The 17,530-nt window shown below is 45.4% G+C and overlaps 1 pseudogene; it reads left to right on the plus strand.

The window, feature by feature from the left end:
- Positions 1–1,100: 1,100 nt before the first annotated feature.
- Positions 1,101–7,393, plus strand: LOC144143004 (uncharacterized; annotated as a pseudogene).
- Positions 7,394–17,530: the final 10,137 nt, after the last annotated feature.

The following is a 17,530-nucleotide window of genomic DNA, read 5'->3' on the forward strand; positions in this document are numbered from 1 at the left end:
AAAGAAGCCAGTCTTCGTCGTCGGAACGAAACCAAGAGGACGCAGCGACCCGAGGAGACGGAGGAAGAACGAGCCGCATGCCTCTAGAAGCGTCGTAACAGTACGGAGAACCAAGCTAAACAATAACATTAACCGTACCTCTGGCTACGCACACCCAGGCATAACTGAGTTAAGCCACAGCCATTTTTTTTCTTCTCTACTGGCCTTTCCTCACGCCGTCTCGCTCCTATTTTTTAACCTTGCTAATTAAGCAGGGACTTGGCAAGCAAGCGCCTTAACATCACTATTAACAGGACAAAAATGTAGGGAACAGGTACTTAAAGCATAAAACGTGCTGCCATTTTCCCGGGTTTTTCTCTCGCGCCGTAAGTGCTTTCGAACGCGCCATTCTGCGTTCACCCCAGCTCTTGCATATTAGGTGCGGTCAATTGTAAAGGTGTACTGTATTGTTCCCAGGGCGGAATTTCTAGGATTGCGAGCGTGTTTGGCGTGTACTAGTGGTGCGTGAATAAGTGAAGGGTCGATATTAACCATACACTAGTTGCAATTTCGGAAACTCGGACACGTCAAACCACATTGCAAATTCTTTGCAGTGGCGCGCCCCATACTGTCCCCAGGTTTTAAAATTAGCCTTGAAGCGCCCCTCAAGTCGCAAACCAAAGGATTACGTGTTGTTGGGACTGGGCATCCCAGTCACCAATGTTGTGGCTCGTATCCCAGCTTGTCACCGATGTTGGGAATCAGCCATCCTGACGCCGTCACCCCTGTTGCGACTGGCCATCCGAGCGCAGGCACCGGTGTAGCGGCGTTGCATTGCTCCGTCCGCTAACGACGCGGCGCAGAGCCGAGCGACGAAGTTATGAAGCCGACGAAAAGTTCAAGCAACATTTATATACAGTATGTACAAGGGTAACAAAGGCGTTACATGGCTCACACAAAGGCGACAGCACCTCTCCAGTCGGTGCCTCCGAAAAGTGCCGCCGAAGAATGCCGACGTGCCTCCGGGCGGGTTTTTATACCCCCGGAAGTCCGTTGCGGCCCCTAGAAGTTTGAATCGCTCCAATCAGGACTCTCGCTGGCCAAAGTTTGAAATATAACAAATGGAGGCGAAGCAGGTGCGTCAGCCGAGCCGCCCCGACGGGAAAAGGGAAGGCGGCGCCGTCGCTCTCTCAAGCCAAACCGCCTCCAAGCAAGTAGGATCCTGTCGGTTGCCGGTCGCTCACCCGATGCACGATTCGGCCAAGCCACCGCGACGCAAAAGGGAGAGGCGACTCTGCGGCGCTGCAAGTTTGGGCCTGTCGGCCGCGGGCAGTTTGGTCTGGTTTGGACGAGGCGTGAATCGGCCCCGCTGTCGGCGGGTCGCCCCGTGCAAAACATTTGGGCCGGGCGCTCTGGCACAACAGTGTTGTACCGAACAACGCAATGAAGTGACAAATAAGAATTGTCATTTCTCTTCATGGTACGTCTGAAAAGTGGTTGCCTTTAAAGGGTGCTTCACAGCAAGTATTGCAAGGGTGAGACTGCTGAATCAGATTTGGGAGCAGTTGTTGGAGCAGCAAAATCTTGATTTTGGGGGTAGAAGAACGGCATTTATTATGTCACCTCAGGAGCATTTATTATGTCACCTAAGAAATGAAATTTGTGGCAAGTCAACCACTCGTTATTGCTTGCCAAGCTCATTCTGTTAGATGTTCACGCTTTTTAGGTGGGTCTTATACGTTGCTATCTCCAGGAGCGATATTGCTATGTAAGCGTTAAGGGTCAAACATCATTTAGGTACAAAGCAACCAGTCGTGTACCCCAGGGCTCCGTTCTGGGCCCCCTTCTTTTTTTCAATTTTCATTAACGATGTTGCTTCTGCCATTCAAAATTGTTTTTTCTTGTTGTATGCTGATGATATAAAAATCTTTAGAGAAGTGCGTACTGTTCAGGACTGTAATTCTCTTCAGGCTGATATCGTGTCATTCCATCATTGGTTCACCAAAAACGACTTAATTTTGAACCCTTCAAAAACGAAAGTTGTTTTCTATAGTAGGAAAACTCAACAGCTGCAATACTCCTATAAAATAGCAAGCACTGCACTGCCGAGGGTGACCGAAATTCTGGACTTGGGAGTACTATTTGATTCTTTTCTGACTTTCTCTTCCTCCGTTACACAAATTACCGGACGCTCTCTTCGATGTCTGGGCGCTGTTTGCAGGTATTCTAGAGAGTTTAAAAGTCATCTTCCTTTTTTAAAGTTGTATTCGGCTCTCTGCTTACCTCCTCTTAAATATCGTTCTGTTGTTTGGAATGGAACTTGCAAGTCCAATAGTGACCGTATCGAAAAGGTTCAAAATAAGTTCCTTTCTATCTTTAAGCACCGTTTCCGTCATGCACAAGAAGACGCAAACGGCAGCATGTCTTGTCTGAAAAGTATTCCTTCCCTTTGGTGTCGACGAATGCCAGCTGATATTATCTTTCTTCATAAACTTCTTTATGGTGATATTTTGTGTGATGACTTGGTTGCACTTATCAATGTCGACTTGCCGAACAAACTTTTCCGAACATTTCAAACTTTCAGAACAGATGCTTTAAGTAGACGACGCTCGTCCATCTGCAGAATACAATGTGCATATAATGAATATTCCGATCGCCTTGATATATTCCAGATCTTTTTTTCTTTGTTCTCTAATGAATTGAAAACTGTTGTAGCTTAACTGCCTTCACGTCATTCCATATTTTTGTGCCGTATTTATTTTATGCAAATTATCTTCTTGCTTGTTTGTTTTTCAGTTTTCCTGGTTTTGTGTTTGAATTTCTGTAGGTTTGAGTGTCAGTGGTTGTAACCCTGAACTTCGTTTTTACATTTTGAAATTGCCATTTGATTCCATTTCCATTTTAACCTTCTTTTCGTGGGTTAATATATCTCCGTCATGTTCATTGAGTATTTGCTTGTGTATTTTCCATTTTTCACGTGCCTTCAACGTTTTGCTGGCCGAGTATCATGACTTCTAACACTAGGCTTCCATTTTTTGCTGTTTTGCTTTCTATAATCTCTGTAACTAGTTTTACTTTATTGTTTCTGTCATACATTTGGTTTTCAGTGTTGTGTTGTCTTGATTTCAGTTTGTTTTTATTAATGTTTGTATATGGCGTACCAGTACCAAGACCCATGGTTGTTCCTGGGCACCGAAAATAAAGGTTGATTGATTGATTATTATTATTATTATTATTATTATTATTATTATTATTATTATTATTATTATTATTATTATTATTATTATTATTATTATTAATATTATTATTAACCACTTTGCTCAGCACTGCAGTGCCACATGCGGCCAGCGTGATGTCTCTGAAATGAACATATTGTTAAATCGCGTACAAGGCACTTGCTTAGTGCTTTTAGTCGAGCAGTTGGTTTTTGATAGTCTAAAGCGCATGAAAACGTCATTGTCGTGTGGAGCTGACGGAATACCTCCAGCTATTCTCAAAACATACGGCATAATTTTTGAACCTGTTTTGACTGCGAGATTTAACCAGTGTCTAAAAACAAACGTGTTCCCTCTCCCGTGGAAAATTTCTCGAGTGCGTCCCATTTTCAAGCCAGGCTCCAAATCGGATGCAACAAACTTCAGAGCAGTTTCTCTCCTTTGTGCTTGTTCCAAGCTGTTTGAGACATCGCTGCACAAATTACTGTCAAGTTCTGTACAGAATCTCCTTGTAAGTAAACAGCATGGCTTTATATCGGGAAGGTCGACAACAACTAATCTCTCCTGCTTCATGGAGCGGGCCTCGGCAGCCGTTTCTGAGAGGGGCCAGCTCGACGTTGTCTACAGTGATCTGAGCAAAGCATTTGACGTTGTCTGCCACACGTTGTTACTTCAAAAGCTTTTATAGGGGGGCATTGATACACCACTCGTGGCATTGTTGGGTAGTTATCTAGATCATCGGTTCAGTTTCGTTAGCATTAACGGGCAGATGTCTGCTATGTACAAATTAACAAGCGGTGTGCCCCAAGGTTCCGTGTTGGGGCCTCTCTTGTTCTCCATTTTTGTGAATGATGTGTCAGCCGCAATTAAGATGTTTTCTTTCATTCTTTACGCTGACGACATTAAAATATTCACTCGTATTGAGTCCATTAATGACTGCATTGCCCTGGAGCAAGATATATCCTCATTTTCTAAGTGGTGCTCAGACAATAGGTTAAATCTTAACTCTACAAAAACAAAGGTCATGTCTTACGGCAGAAAAACGAACCGCACTTTATTTTGCTGCAGTATTAACGGCGGTTACCTGTCTAGAGTTGAAGAGATCAGAGACCTCGGCGTGCTTTTCGACAGTGCCTTAACTTTCTCACCTCATGTCACTCAACGTACTAGACGGGCGCTCCGTTCATTTGGGGTTGTATGCAGGCTTTCACGACAATTCCGGTTTCCTTGTTCATTCCGAAAACTATTCAGAACGTTTTGTATTCCCCAACTAGAATACGCTTCTGCCGTTTAGAATTGGACCTGCAGTTCAACTTCCAACTGCCAACGTATAGAGCGTGTACAGACCAAATTTTCATCAATATTCCGGCATAGTTTTCCTTCGGAGCCTCTCCGTATAACTGTTTCTTTAAGTTTCGGCGGACCCACTCAGACCTTCATTTCTTGTACAAATTGCTTCATGGTAATATTTTATGCCCGCAACTGCTTGCATCAATCATGTTCCACAAAAAGCTCCAAGGTTCGCCCACCCTTTTAAAACAGCTGGAGCTCTCAGCACACCTTCTGTTCAAAGGCTGCAGCATCGGCATAATGTTCACTACGAGAAGCGCGATATTTTTCAGCGTCCTCTTAGGGATTTTATGGCCGGGTTGTTAGCTCTGACACACTAGGTTCATCTTGGCAGTGCTCTTTTTCTTCACTTATCGTCCTGACGTGTGCATTGACTTCACCAAGCTTGTTCTTGTTCTTGGTTTTTCGTGTATTGGGTTGATACTGTGACTATATATAATTATCGTAGAAGTTTTCTTTTTCTGTCTTTTTTTATCTATATAAGTTGCCATATTCATTTCATGCGTCCATTTGAAACTGAAAATTTACGCTTCCCGGGTCTTGTAAAGACTTTCTTCTTTTCCCTTACCTTTCCGTATAGTTACGCTTATTGTAAGATGCCTTCTTGCAATGAACCAGGCATTACAGTTTCTACTGATTGTACAATGTTTGCTAAATTACACTATAGTATATTTATTCTTCTTTGCAGTTATTGTAGTTTCTTCTTATTTTTTGCTCACTGACTATTTATTTGCCAGCTGTTGATGTATTTTATCGCTGTCTTATACCTTTTCTGTGCACCACCACGAACTTATTGTGTAATTTCGGTTTGATTGCACTATTTTATTTGTTAGCGTATTCGCCATTTTGTAGGTTTTTTTGCTCACTGAATGTTTGTTAGCAAATTGTTGATGTACTACAGTGCTGCCTTTTCCCCTATCAGTGCTCCAGCCCGAAGGCTTCCACTGTTCCTGGGCCCTATAATAAACATTGATTGATTGATTGATTGATTGATTGATTGATTGATTGATTGATTGATTGATTGATTGATTGATTGATTGATTGATTGATTGATTGATTGATTGATTGATTGATATTAGGCGAGAGGAGCATCAATTGGCCCAAAAGATCTTTTGAAAGGGCAGACTGGCACCACGAAGATATATAACGAGGAAATACTACCAACAAACATGTTGCGGATGACGATGCAGCTTTAAATCCAAAAAGAAAGGGCCCATCTCCCCGCGAGGGGGACTCGAGTAAATGCGTCGCATAGGGGGTGGGTGTATTGCGTTAACGTTTAGTGTTTGAGGAGTTGGTGGTAGCGAATGCGTTGTATCAGCAGCTTCTTGACGTAGTTTGAATGAGTCAAGGATATAAGGCGCGTTCGTAGCCGTCCATTCTGTGTCGGCTTTGTGGCGCAGTGGGTAGAGCACCATGTACCTTGCGTTCCGCCCGCAGGGTCGTGGGATCGAAACCAGGCGCCGGTAAGTGTTATTTTTTTATATAGTGTAGGGGGAGGGGTTCGGACCTGTTGTTGAGAGCGAGGAGGGTAGCGTGATGCGGGAGAGGAGGAGTGGGGGAGAGGGCGCACCTGGAACGGCTGTTCCGGACGCCGAGGCACGCCAACGCCGGGTGACATCGTGAGTTAAAGAAATGCTCTGCATTTAAAACGAAACTCGGAGTTGACCAGAAGTTACTTTGTGAGAACCAAGCCATGCAAGGTCGACTCACAAATGCCTCCAATGTGATTAAGACCTTGCTCAGACGTCACACCCTCCGGGCACTCATACAATGCCAAAGAGTTGTCGACGTATCTAAATACCTTGGTTACTCCGGTGGAACGCAGCTAAGTTAGGTTTCCTTGTGTCCTGCCCCTTGCGCTGTTTCAATTATGGATCCTTAGCGACATACGCAGCTTCGCGCTCTTGATCAGTATGCCTTTTCTTACTGTGCATAATGAGAATTTATAATATTTCCAGGTGCCCACACAAGAAAAAGAAACACAATGGGAAGACGCCAGCACACTAGACCACACATATGTTGTGCCTTTGAAGTTGAGTTTTCCAAGGGCTTCAATGGTGGCCCGGATGTCCGCAGATGACATAGTTTTACACTGGAGTCTCAGTCGATGTCTTCGAGACGCTAGTGGCGTGTGTAAAAAGAACTAATATACGGCCGTCACAGCTGGTTGTGGAGGACCAGCGACTTCTAACGCTCATGCGCTTAAATTTAGGCCTTTTATATAGGGACCTGGCAAAGAGGTTTGACATTTCCCCGTCAAGTGTGGGAAATATATTCCTAAGTATGCTGAAGTGCCTCAAGGAGATCATGAAGTACATCGAGGTGTGGCTGCCGATATCCAGGATTCAAAGCAGCATGCCACAATCATTTATTGACAGTGGGCATGAAGACAATACTTGCATATTTGATGACACGGAGGTATCACTTGAGAGGTCAAAAAAGCAAAGAGCAAGGGCTCAAACGTACAGCTCATACAAAGCCAACAACACAGTGAAGTTTTTGATGGTCATTGCACCGGATGGTTTTTTTAATGTACGTGTCCCGCGTGTTCGGAGGCCGCGCCTCAGACAAGTACATAGTGAGGCACTGCGGAGTCCGAGAGTACCTCGGGCCAAGTGATGTAATAATGGCTGATATAGGCTTTACCATCGACCCATACCTGCAAGTGCAAGGAGTGAAGCTCAATATGCATGCATTGACGGAAGGTAACTGCCACAGCTTAAGTTCAGCTGTGCATTGCCTCTTCTAACTTATTCTCGCAGCTTTATTTTCTGTTACACTTGGTCTTTGCCCTATTAACTAACCACTGTTTCCACCGCTTTGCAGCAGAATCCACAGCCAAGTGAGCCTTTTGGGCTTGCTCTAACTCTGCTTGGCTGCGTCTTGTAGCCTTAGCCTTCTTCTTCCGCTCCACCTCCTCAAGCTTATGTAGGCATGTGTGTCATTCGCATTGCAAGCCTCCTCTCTTATGGCAGATCATTCTCTGCTTTCCCTCGAACTGTTGGAGTGTGTGATCGTAAGTCCATTTGGTACAAAAGTGGACAACCTGCCAGTCACTTACATGGCTGCACACAGACTATGCTACAATTTTTTGTCTGTGAAGACTCTATGCTGATGCATAACTGGAAGACAAAGTTTAACTGTGTGCTCTTGGAAGGCTGTGGTGCCAGTTACTTTTTGGTATGAAAACATTGCCAAGGTACTGATTTTAGAAATTGTATTTCCCATATTTCAGGCAAACAGCCGCTTTCTGAGAAGGAAGTTACGAGCGCGCGGCGAATTGCCTCACTCCGAATACATGTGGAGAGAGCGATAAACCGCATTAAGACATACCCAATCTTCAAATTGGCTCTCCACATCAAGTATAAAGACACTATTGACACAATAGTATTTGTTTGTGCTGGCCTGTGCAACTTGAAACCTCCCTTGATTGCCGGTAAAAGCAATGGCCAAGAATCAAACCTGTCAGCTGACGCCTGAACAGTGTAATGGCTTTGACCTTGTTTTGTCATTGTGTTATTTTTTCTGTTTTTTTTTTCAGGCCTTCAAGGTATAATACATAACATGAAAAGAGAACACACCCCAGAAGTTCATTGCGTTTACTTCAAATGTCATACAAAAACAAACTGCGAAATACATATCGCTAGCATCGGCAGTTTGCATTTTAGCAATTTCCTGGTATTCAGCCAGATCGAGCTTTCCCTGGATTTCGATCTCGTGCAGATCAGGCAACATGTTACAGAAGTAAAACCATCTAAACAGTGGCAGAAGACTGTCAATGTAGGCTGCATTATAAGAAATGTCTAAACAAATAGCCTGTTTTAACGACCACACACAAAATAAACACATTGCCGTCTTCGTGCAGAACATTGTCAGCTGTACCTGGCCGTAATAACCATTTGGGCCATTTTCGGTCAGGACGTAAGCGTCCCCCTTTTTGGTGACGTCGTACTTTCCGCTGTGCACCAAGTCATTGCAGTCTTCAACAAAGGGGCATTTTATCTCTATAATGGCACTGTAGCCCTCAACAACGTCGTCCGGTGTTGCCGAGAGCCATGGGTGTTCTTCATATACGTGAGTTCCACGTTTTTCAACTACAAGACCATTTTCGGCTTGGAACTGGCTCCGAGCAACTCCTTCGCGTTTCAGACCATGCCGCGTTCCAGCATTCTCATGAAAGTTTGGGTTTATTAATGCCTGCAGTGCTTTTATAGCTGGGGTTGTGGCTCTTTTTGGAATATTCTTTGTGTTAGAGGCAGTGATACGAATACGCCGCGACACGTGCCACAAATAGTTGTTTTGGTCCCTTGTGGACACTTCCAGAGTAGTTGCTCCTTCCCCCGACAGCACTATGTTTTGCATGTAGAAGTCATTACAAGGCGTGAAGCTCTGAGGCAAGCTTTGTACATCCTGGTGCGAGCTGTGCAGGGCAACCTCGGCGACGTGCGGTTGTTCCGGCTGGCGTACTGGAGCTCCAAGTGTTGCTTGTAGAAGCGTACCTGAAATTGAAGCCCAACAGCTTCAAGGCTCTGATCCTCCAGTGTGTTTTTTTTTGTTGTTTTGCAGGCAATAACTGATTCTCACACCCACCAGAATAAAAGAGAAAGTATTGCCCTCAGTTCACAACAGACATTACATTAATGCATTTGTGAGGTCAGGTGTTCATACCACAGTTCAGGAAACGTTTACATAGCAGTTTTTTTTACTACATACTCAATGCAAGTCCTCCATCAAAGTGGTTACGTTGTCACCGTACATGCAAGTTTGGTACCCTTGTCAGAACGTGCCAGGTGCAGGTTCTTCTACAATTATACACTTGTGTTCCCATGCCACTTCTGCAGACTGCTGCTCACTGGAGCTTCAACTCACTGCATGCTGAGGATTAAACATTCATTGCATGCAGCTTGAAAGTACAGCGGACTCCCGTTAAGACGAACAATATAATTAAGACAAACAACATTGTTGCTTTCTTGTAACATCCACAATGCAAAAAACCTCCGCTTACGACAAATTGCTGATAATACGAACAAATCGTTACGGTCCCTTTGAGTTGGTCTTAACGTGAGTCTACTGTATTTTATAAAATAAGCTGATTCTCACCAGGTACAGTAGCGATTTCCGAAAATGAGGAATCTTCGAAGAACCTTTTAATGTCACCGTCGTTTCCTAGGATGTTCGGCACAGCTTGGACCTTCTTTGTTATAACTTCGTCGTCTACTGTCCTTTGCTTCCTCCTGAAGTTTATGTCGACCAGGGCAGCTGGTTCGACATTCCTCTTGGTTCCGTGGTTCCACGCACTTAAAAGGTATGTGCTTGTCTTCCCGGTCAGTTGCTTGCTCACTGCCATGTCAACTTTGTAGAGAAGCGCACCAACGTGGATGCATACCTTGCCCCTTCCAGCCATGCTGGTGCAACCACCATTCAAAACCTCTCCAGTTCGTCTGCAGCACAGCCATGCGGTGTGGTATGTTGGAATTGATTGAGATTCACACACTTCATCCTTTAAGAGGGCAAGCTCCTCATCAATTTGATGCAAGAGCACACACCCCACCCAATCACTTTGCATGTGCGTGTATGCTTCCGTGCTTCTGAATGCATTGACTTCACGCAGGTCAATTGCTTTGTTTGTCAGGAGATAGTACAAACTGTTGGTATATTGCACTTTTGGCCACTCCTTTGCATTATCTTGCCAGCTGGTTATGATGCTTGGGTGCTTGTAGCGCTTGCCATCTGCGAGAAAGTTGAAAGGTATAAATACCTTTTCAAAATGTCCAACATAAATTTTCTCCTGCCAAGCTTTAGACTGCTGTGCAGGATTTTTCTTTCAATTCAATGATGTTTGGCTATTGACAAAACAATGGTTAACTTGTTAACATTCCAAAGTACGTGACTAAACCAAATTGTGCTCAGAATCTGTTGCTGCCTACACGTCAAAGTACCATGGGTAGAAGAGAATTTATTTTAAGTAAACAGCTGTACAGAAAAAAGCTTAGAAGCGAGCTGGCAAAATGCCTGGTTTAGAATGTCGGAAACTATTTCCTCTCTAGCTTGTTTCGGATATGATTTAGTATCGTTTAATTTTCATATATCCGACAACACTTTACGCTTACCAAGATTTACGCGTGCAGATCACGCAATGGAAGCTCCTGACTTGTAATGAGTGTGGCTGTCAACAAATTTACTAGTTTTTTCTGTAATAGAGCTTAGTTGCCATGTGACTGAGATGTCAGGCCAGTCCCAATAGATTTATAGCTACAGTGAAACAGCTGGCCCCTCACAAATGCTACGTGTGATAGCTACAGTATTTACACACTACAGAATGTCAACAAATATTGCAGAGCTGGGGTGTTTTATGGTGTTGTCTATCACGTTGAAAGCACTCACGCTGCCTGGGATCGCGTTTTACGGCGCTAATTATAAAGCCGAACAGCTGCAAAGGTTCAACATTGCAGAGAGGAGAGCCGCAACAACGAGTGAATTACGGTGGCTGTCTCTCTTCAGCTTGCGGAGTTGAAAACAGCTGTGGATTGCCGAACGCTGTGCAGGAACCTACACGGCGTCTTAACCGAACGGTCGTTGCCGATTTCTCAAAACGATATCAACATCCTAGAGAAAAAGAAAACACGGCTGGGGTCCGCGTCAACAAAGTCAAGCGTCGTGAAATTGTCGTACTCGCTCACCGGTGCGCACCCGAGCTCTCTCACTGTTTCCTGCCCTTGCATATTATTTCCCCCCCTGCACTTTATAAATTCTCATCTGTTTAACTACTCCTGCGTCTTGATCTCTTGAGTACTCTCTTGAGCAAGCACGACAATTTCACGACGCCCGACGTTGTTGTCGAGCTTCATGAGTACGACACGCATATCACGAGGCTCGCGTTGAGGCCGCGAGGCGGACGGTCGTGACGGCGGCAGCAGCTAGGTATCGCGAGCACAATAGCTGCGAGGCGCACTGCACGGAATTGACAGTCTCGGGTAGGAGGAGAGATTTCACAACGCCTACGAGGCGCCAGCCAAAACAACCCGCTACTCCGGCAACTCGTGTTACGCCCACTTCACAACTCACGATATCAGCAGTCTATCTTTATTTTTACACACAGGACCAAAGCGTTACAGCTCACAGGCTATCCTGAGTCACTGCAATGATTAATCACTATGAATGATTTCATTACAGCTTAAAGGATGCTACCTGTGTCCACAATCGCAGTCTGAACGAAACCCTAACCAAAACGAGAAATTGTAAGTCATAAATAACACCGATGCTTTTTACCGGCTGGGTAAAATCAATACACAAGGTTCCTACCGTGAATTTTTGCGACGCCTACTCGCCCATGCCAAAACTGCTACGTTTGTGTTTTCTTGAGACATTTGAAGGCACCGCAATGCAGTAAGTGGGTTTTTGGGTAAGTCTTAAGCATTTGCTTATTAAGCATTAGGTCACGCGTAGCACGAATGTTTTAAATCAAAAAAAGGTCGCGCCTAGAAACACGGATTTGTGAGACTTACCATCAGTGCTGATGGCCGGCTCAACCACGGCCGCTGACTGTACAGCACGATCGTCTCCAGCGTGATCAAAACCAGGAACCTCGGCAATGCCGAGTTAGAATGTTTCAGTTAAAGTCAAAACACAGTTTCTCCACTGTGATGTAGCAAACAAAAGTAGAAGCCAGGAATCGCAAAGACGGCACAAACATCAGCTTAGTCCCATACACATCGCATACACAGACGGGCTTTCACCCAAGTCAACCTGGCGGCAAAACCGCCTAGACACTAGACGGCTCTGCGGTCGCAAGATGGCAGCGCCCTAGTTGGAATGTTTTATACAGGGTGGCACACATGGGCGGAAAAGTACGCGTTCCCGCACGCGTCTGCGCGCCAAGAACTGGTTGCACTGCCGTTTGATCCGCCCCGTCGCCCTCTCCCGCGCTCATCAAACCTGCTAGATATTTCCCGCGCTGCGTCGGAAACCGGATTGCTCTGACGGGCATGCATCCCCCATTTACCTTTCCGTCACAGAACTTCGGGATGTCGTCTTCTGTGAGTGTCTTCCCAGCTTTGAGCTTCAACCAGGCGCAAACGTTTTCACCAAGTCTTGCATCCGGAACGCCGACAACCTACATGAGCATTGCAGAATAACTATATGTTCAGCAGACGCATTCGAATACGTATATCTGTGTAGCAATAGTATTTCAGCAAAAATTGGTCGCGTGTCTGCTCCTTTCGTTGCAAATGTTGCCAAAAGATGATAGTCTTTGTCGACAGTTGCCAAGTAAATGCCTCCTTTCGCTTTCTCGCTCACCTCTCATGCTGTTCCTCTTCCGTCGCGCTCCTCCCAAGGTAAACACGCTAACCGTTTGCTCAATTCAATTTAAATTTACCGCTTTCCACTGCTCCTGGTCTGGTGCCTTGATGCCAGTGCTGCCGTACGGCAGAGACGGGCGTGAAACGAGGCGCCCTACTCCAACGTTTTTAGAACCCCATTGCCCTACTCCTTGTGCGTTCCAAGGAGAACGTGGAACCTATCTAGTGGAACCTTTCGTAACTGTTACCCTTTGATTTCTTAAAATGTCGCCAGAAGCTACAGTGGCGCGGGCAGCAGCAGGCGACGGAGTGACTTTTTTTCTGCAGTGGATGTAGTATATCATTTCGAAACGTCAACTATCTATGACATTTTTTTTATAAAGGAACTGTGTAAATATTACTTATTTAATAATTTTCTGTCTTGTCTTGGTGTAATGTCCTGTTCTTGTTTAACAATGTTGACGAGCATAAACATTGACACCGCACTTACACGTTTACATTTTTGTAATTATATAAGACTATTGCGCAGATTTTGTTTCACTTTGGCCGGGTAGCTGAATCGAGTCACAGGCAGACAGACAGACCGGAATTTCTGGGTTGAAGTATCCCAAAAAAGGCTATTGTATTTAATAACCTCAATGCGACGCAGTGAATATCTACGCTTGTGTAGCAAGAAGCGGGTGCGAAAGCATGCAGTAGAGTTTGGCCGAGAATACGATAGCGTGTGTAATGAAGTCTATTTTCTGTGATAGTCACGGCGGTGCCGACGCTTGGCTGCTTGTCTTCTTGGCGCCATCCATCGTTTAGTAGGCAAGGCTACCGGCCGCGGGAAATTCCAGAAGTAATTTCCATAGCCGTGTCGTCAAAGCATTTCCAGCCACAGATTTTTGTATTGATGGTGAAGTTTTGTCGTGAACTGTCGAGGTTGTGATCTACAGTGATCTGTCGGTGTAATAGTCGTTATAGTCCTGTGTGTACTAGTGCACTGTGGAGAACTGTAGTGAGTGGTGTGATAGAGTTGTGAAGTGATACATGTAGTGTGCATGGGTTTCTGCTTGAGAGACCTTTTTGGATATTTTCGATTACAATCTTTGAAACTATTGTTATTTTTGAGGCGATCCGTGTAGTTATTTAGCACAGCGGGTTTTTGTATCGGTTATTATTATTAAATTTGACTTTCGACAGACAAACAGACATGCATATAAACCGAAATTTCTGCGTTTGAGTAGCCCAAGAAAGACTATCGTCTTTAAAAATGCTCACATTGACGCCTGTGCATACGCAAACTGCGCTATGGATTAGGAAACTCGGTTTGGCGAGATTCTAGTGGAAATTAAACGAAAGGGACTTTGGCAGGCCATGTAATGCAGCTTACGGACAACAGGTAGAGCACCCGTTTAGCGGAATGGGTGTAGCAATGGGCATTAAGCGAAATAGGGCAGATATCAGTTCTCTTCGCGGTGCGTGGTAGCTCGTGCGTCCTTTTTGCTTCCCTCGCCGGTTTAGCACCATGGACCCCTCGGCCGCCAAGCAAGTACTGTGTCACAGACACGGGATGCCTTCTGAATACAAGGTGTTGAAGTCAATGGCTGCAAGTTAGGGTGGCCGTCACCGTTGACAGGACTCAGTGCACGCTGAGGGATGGGCAATTTGTTTGCTTGGAGTTAGATTGTGTTGGATTGCGTTGAAACACAAACAGAGAGAGAGAGAGAGAGAGAGAAACAGCGTCCTTCAGAGTGAACTCCACAATGGACGGAGATGGTCCCTCGTCACGGGCATCCACATGATGCGCTCGCCGCCTGGCCCCTGGTGACAACTTATAGCTGATTCCAGAGAGCGGGGCAGGACCGCAAGATCATCTACCTCGGTAAAGAGATAAAGAACCAATTTTTGCCTAGTGTACTTACTCTGTTCCAAATGAAAGGACATCATTTAAAGTACCTTAACCCGAGACGGGTTTGCTGATAGTGCCCTAGAACCTTTGAAATTCGATTTTTTTAGATCTACCAGAAACATGTGTCCCGCCAAAAGGAATACTGGCAACCATGACATTGAGCCGTGCGGCAACATGCTTTTAACTGCACGTGAGATTTGAAGAGTTACTTAAAAACGCCTCCCCGACTAAAACAACACCAATGTGCAACCTGTCCTGTTCCTTCATGCGGTTTTTGGGAGCACGCGTTGAAATCGATGGAGTTATTTGGACAGGTGGGGCAGTGTCACACTTAGAGACTACATGGTTCCACCTTACAGACTTCAGAGAGCCTAGCGCCACATTAAAACTACTTTTGCCTGTTTATTTACAAGTCCCTCGGGGTAATCACAGTATATAAAATGCTGGCTTTCAGATGAGGTACAGGACATGAACTCCCCTCAAAATCGGTTACCTGTTCCTTTAAAGGTTAGGGTTGGGCAGGGGGGGTTGAGTGACAGGTAAGAGTAGTTGTTTCGTCCTAAACCTGCACACCCTCTCATGTACTGTCGTCCAACTGGACGAAGGTGCCGCTGTCTCCCAAAGATTGCAGGCGGCCTATTGAGGGGGAGAAATTCAGGAAGACTCCCACTTCTCCTTCCTTCTTTCACCCAGTTGTGGGTAAGATCAAGTTATTATCATCATCACCAGGTGCTATAGAGGGCCTAATTTTTTACATATTGGGAAAACTTCTTGAGATTTGTTGGTAAACATGCGGTCGAGTAGTGGGGTGCGGGAGGGCCTCCGGATTTGATGCCGACCGTGGAGCGAGCAAGGTATCCGCTGTGCCAAGGAAGCGGTCAGCCTCCTTCCAAAACCCAGAGTGTGGCACATCCCCTCCGGCGTGAAGCGGATTTCCATGGAAGATCAATCGCCAATGCGAGAGAACAGTTTAGGACATCTAAGCACTCATCGCAATGTAGTGAAGGCAAAAGCATTAGTGTGAAAAAAGGGTCACCCGCGCTTTAGCATACTGAAAGGCGTTCTGTTGCTAGACGCTCTGAGGTCACTGGTTAGGGGCTCATAAGCCCGAACGATAACCATAACGATTCGTAGCATATTCGAGATCCTAATCAGACAACTGAAGCTAGAAATACTTTGATGCCCCAACCGCAACAGCAGCACCCTTTTCCCAATTTAATTTATTACCGAATAAAGATGATTTACGACACCCACACATCTTGGTAAACGGCGAAAGTTTTTACGTGAGCGGCTTTATAATTCGTCGTTCCCTCTTGTCCACTGTTTAATACTCATGTGCTTTGTCTGCGAGGGTGTTAAATTTAGTAGCGTTATGAACACCATGCACCCTAATGTTCGGATATCAAGCCTCAAAATCAAGAAGAGTGGTTCTTTAAATAAATTCCATTACGTTTAAGCGTTCCTTAGGCTCGCATCATCAGCGTATTCTCGCATACCCTGGTTGTCTTTAAAAAAACATCCCCGGTATAATGATATCAGACACACGTAATCGCATTCTCACATGCTTTATTTTCGAGCAAATTAACATTAAGACTGCCGAGGGGGCTGGCACTTAGCCCATCCCAGATCGCATGGACATTTACAGTCCACACGATATTCTAGACGGCTTTCCAAAAACCTGCGAACTTGGCAGTCGTGCCATCCTCGAGATGTTCAGTAGTCAGAACCGCGATCAGGATCCGCTGCACAGTCTGCCTCGCACGCACACTACGCACGTGGGCTGCCACGCGTTCACCTCCTGGTTTAGGTTGTTGGTCCGGAGGTTGTCGACTTTAGCTTCAGGCATGCCTGAGGACCGCACTTGGTGGGTGGACAGGCGAGGCGAACTAACGAATACACATCCATGAGAGGGCAGCTGAGGGAGCCCCTCCCGAATTTGAGGCTTGGAGTGTTCGAAGGGGGTCCCTGCAACCCGGTAGGAAAGGAAGCAGCCTTCGACAGGTGCAAAAGACCCCCCCTGGGAACGCCGATAATGATGGGAATCGCTTGTACTGTCGGCGCGGAACTTGGTGTCACGTAGACCATCTCGGAGGCGGATCTGTGTGGCCGGGAAAAGGGCGCTTCCGTCGGCAGTGAAAATTTTAGGGTGCAAGTAAGTGCGGCTGCGCAGTGATGCTTCGCCTTTGGCCCTTCAATACAGACATGGTCTGTCAACAAAAGCGTGTTCGCTGCTCAAACGTTACGTTGAAAATAAAGTTGGATTTCAGTATGCTTCAAAAAACGAGAATGCGACTGCACATGTTTGGATAGACATCTTTGGGGAAAATTCATAACGTAGTTTAAGAATCACTCTGAAAATAGTGGAAGCAATAGAAAACTACCATCTTTAGCTTTTAGGATCCACAATTGTGCCCTTGTACCAAATATGCGTCCCATCAAGCCAAAAGGAATGCTGGCAGAAATGACACTCAGCCGTGCGGCAACTGCACGTGAGATGAAAAGAACTGTTTAAAAACTAGTCCCCGGCCAAAACAACAGTAATGTGCAACGTTCCCTGTTCCTTCATGCGGATTTTGAATCACGTGTTGAAATCGACGGAATTGCGTCGAGACGTAAGCTAGTGTCACATTAGACACTGCACAGCGCCACCTCTGGGACTTCAGAAATTGAATTGCAAAATTAAAGTTATTTTGGCCGGTTTATTTAGAAATTCGTTGAGATTATCCCGGTATATAAAACGATGGCTCTTATATGTGCTGTGGTTGATGACAGGGTAAGAAGATAGCAGG

Source organism: Haemaphysalis longicornis, unplaced genomic scaffold, assembly GCF_048455015.1.
Source record: "Haemaphysalis longicornis isolate Haplotype H1 unplaced genomic scaffold, Haemaphysalis longicornis Haplotype H1 scaffold_6, whole genome shotgun sequence".
Taxonomy (NCBI): Eukaryota; Metazoa; Arthropoda; class Arachnida; order Ixodida; family Ixodidae; genus Haemaphysalis; species Haemaphysalis longicornis.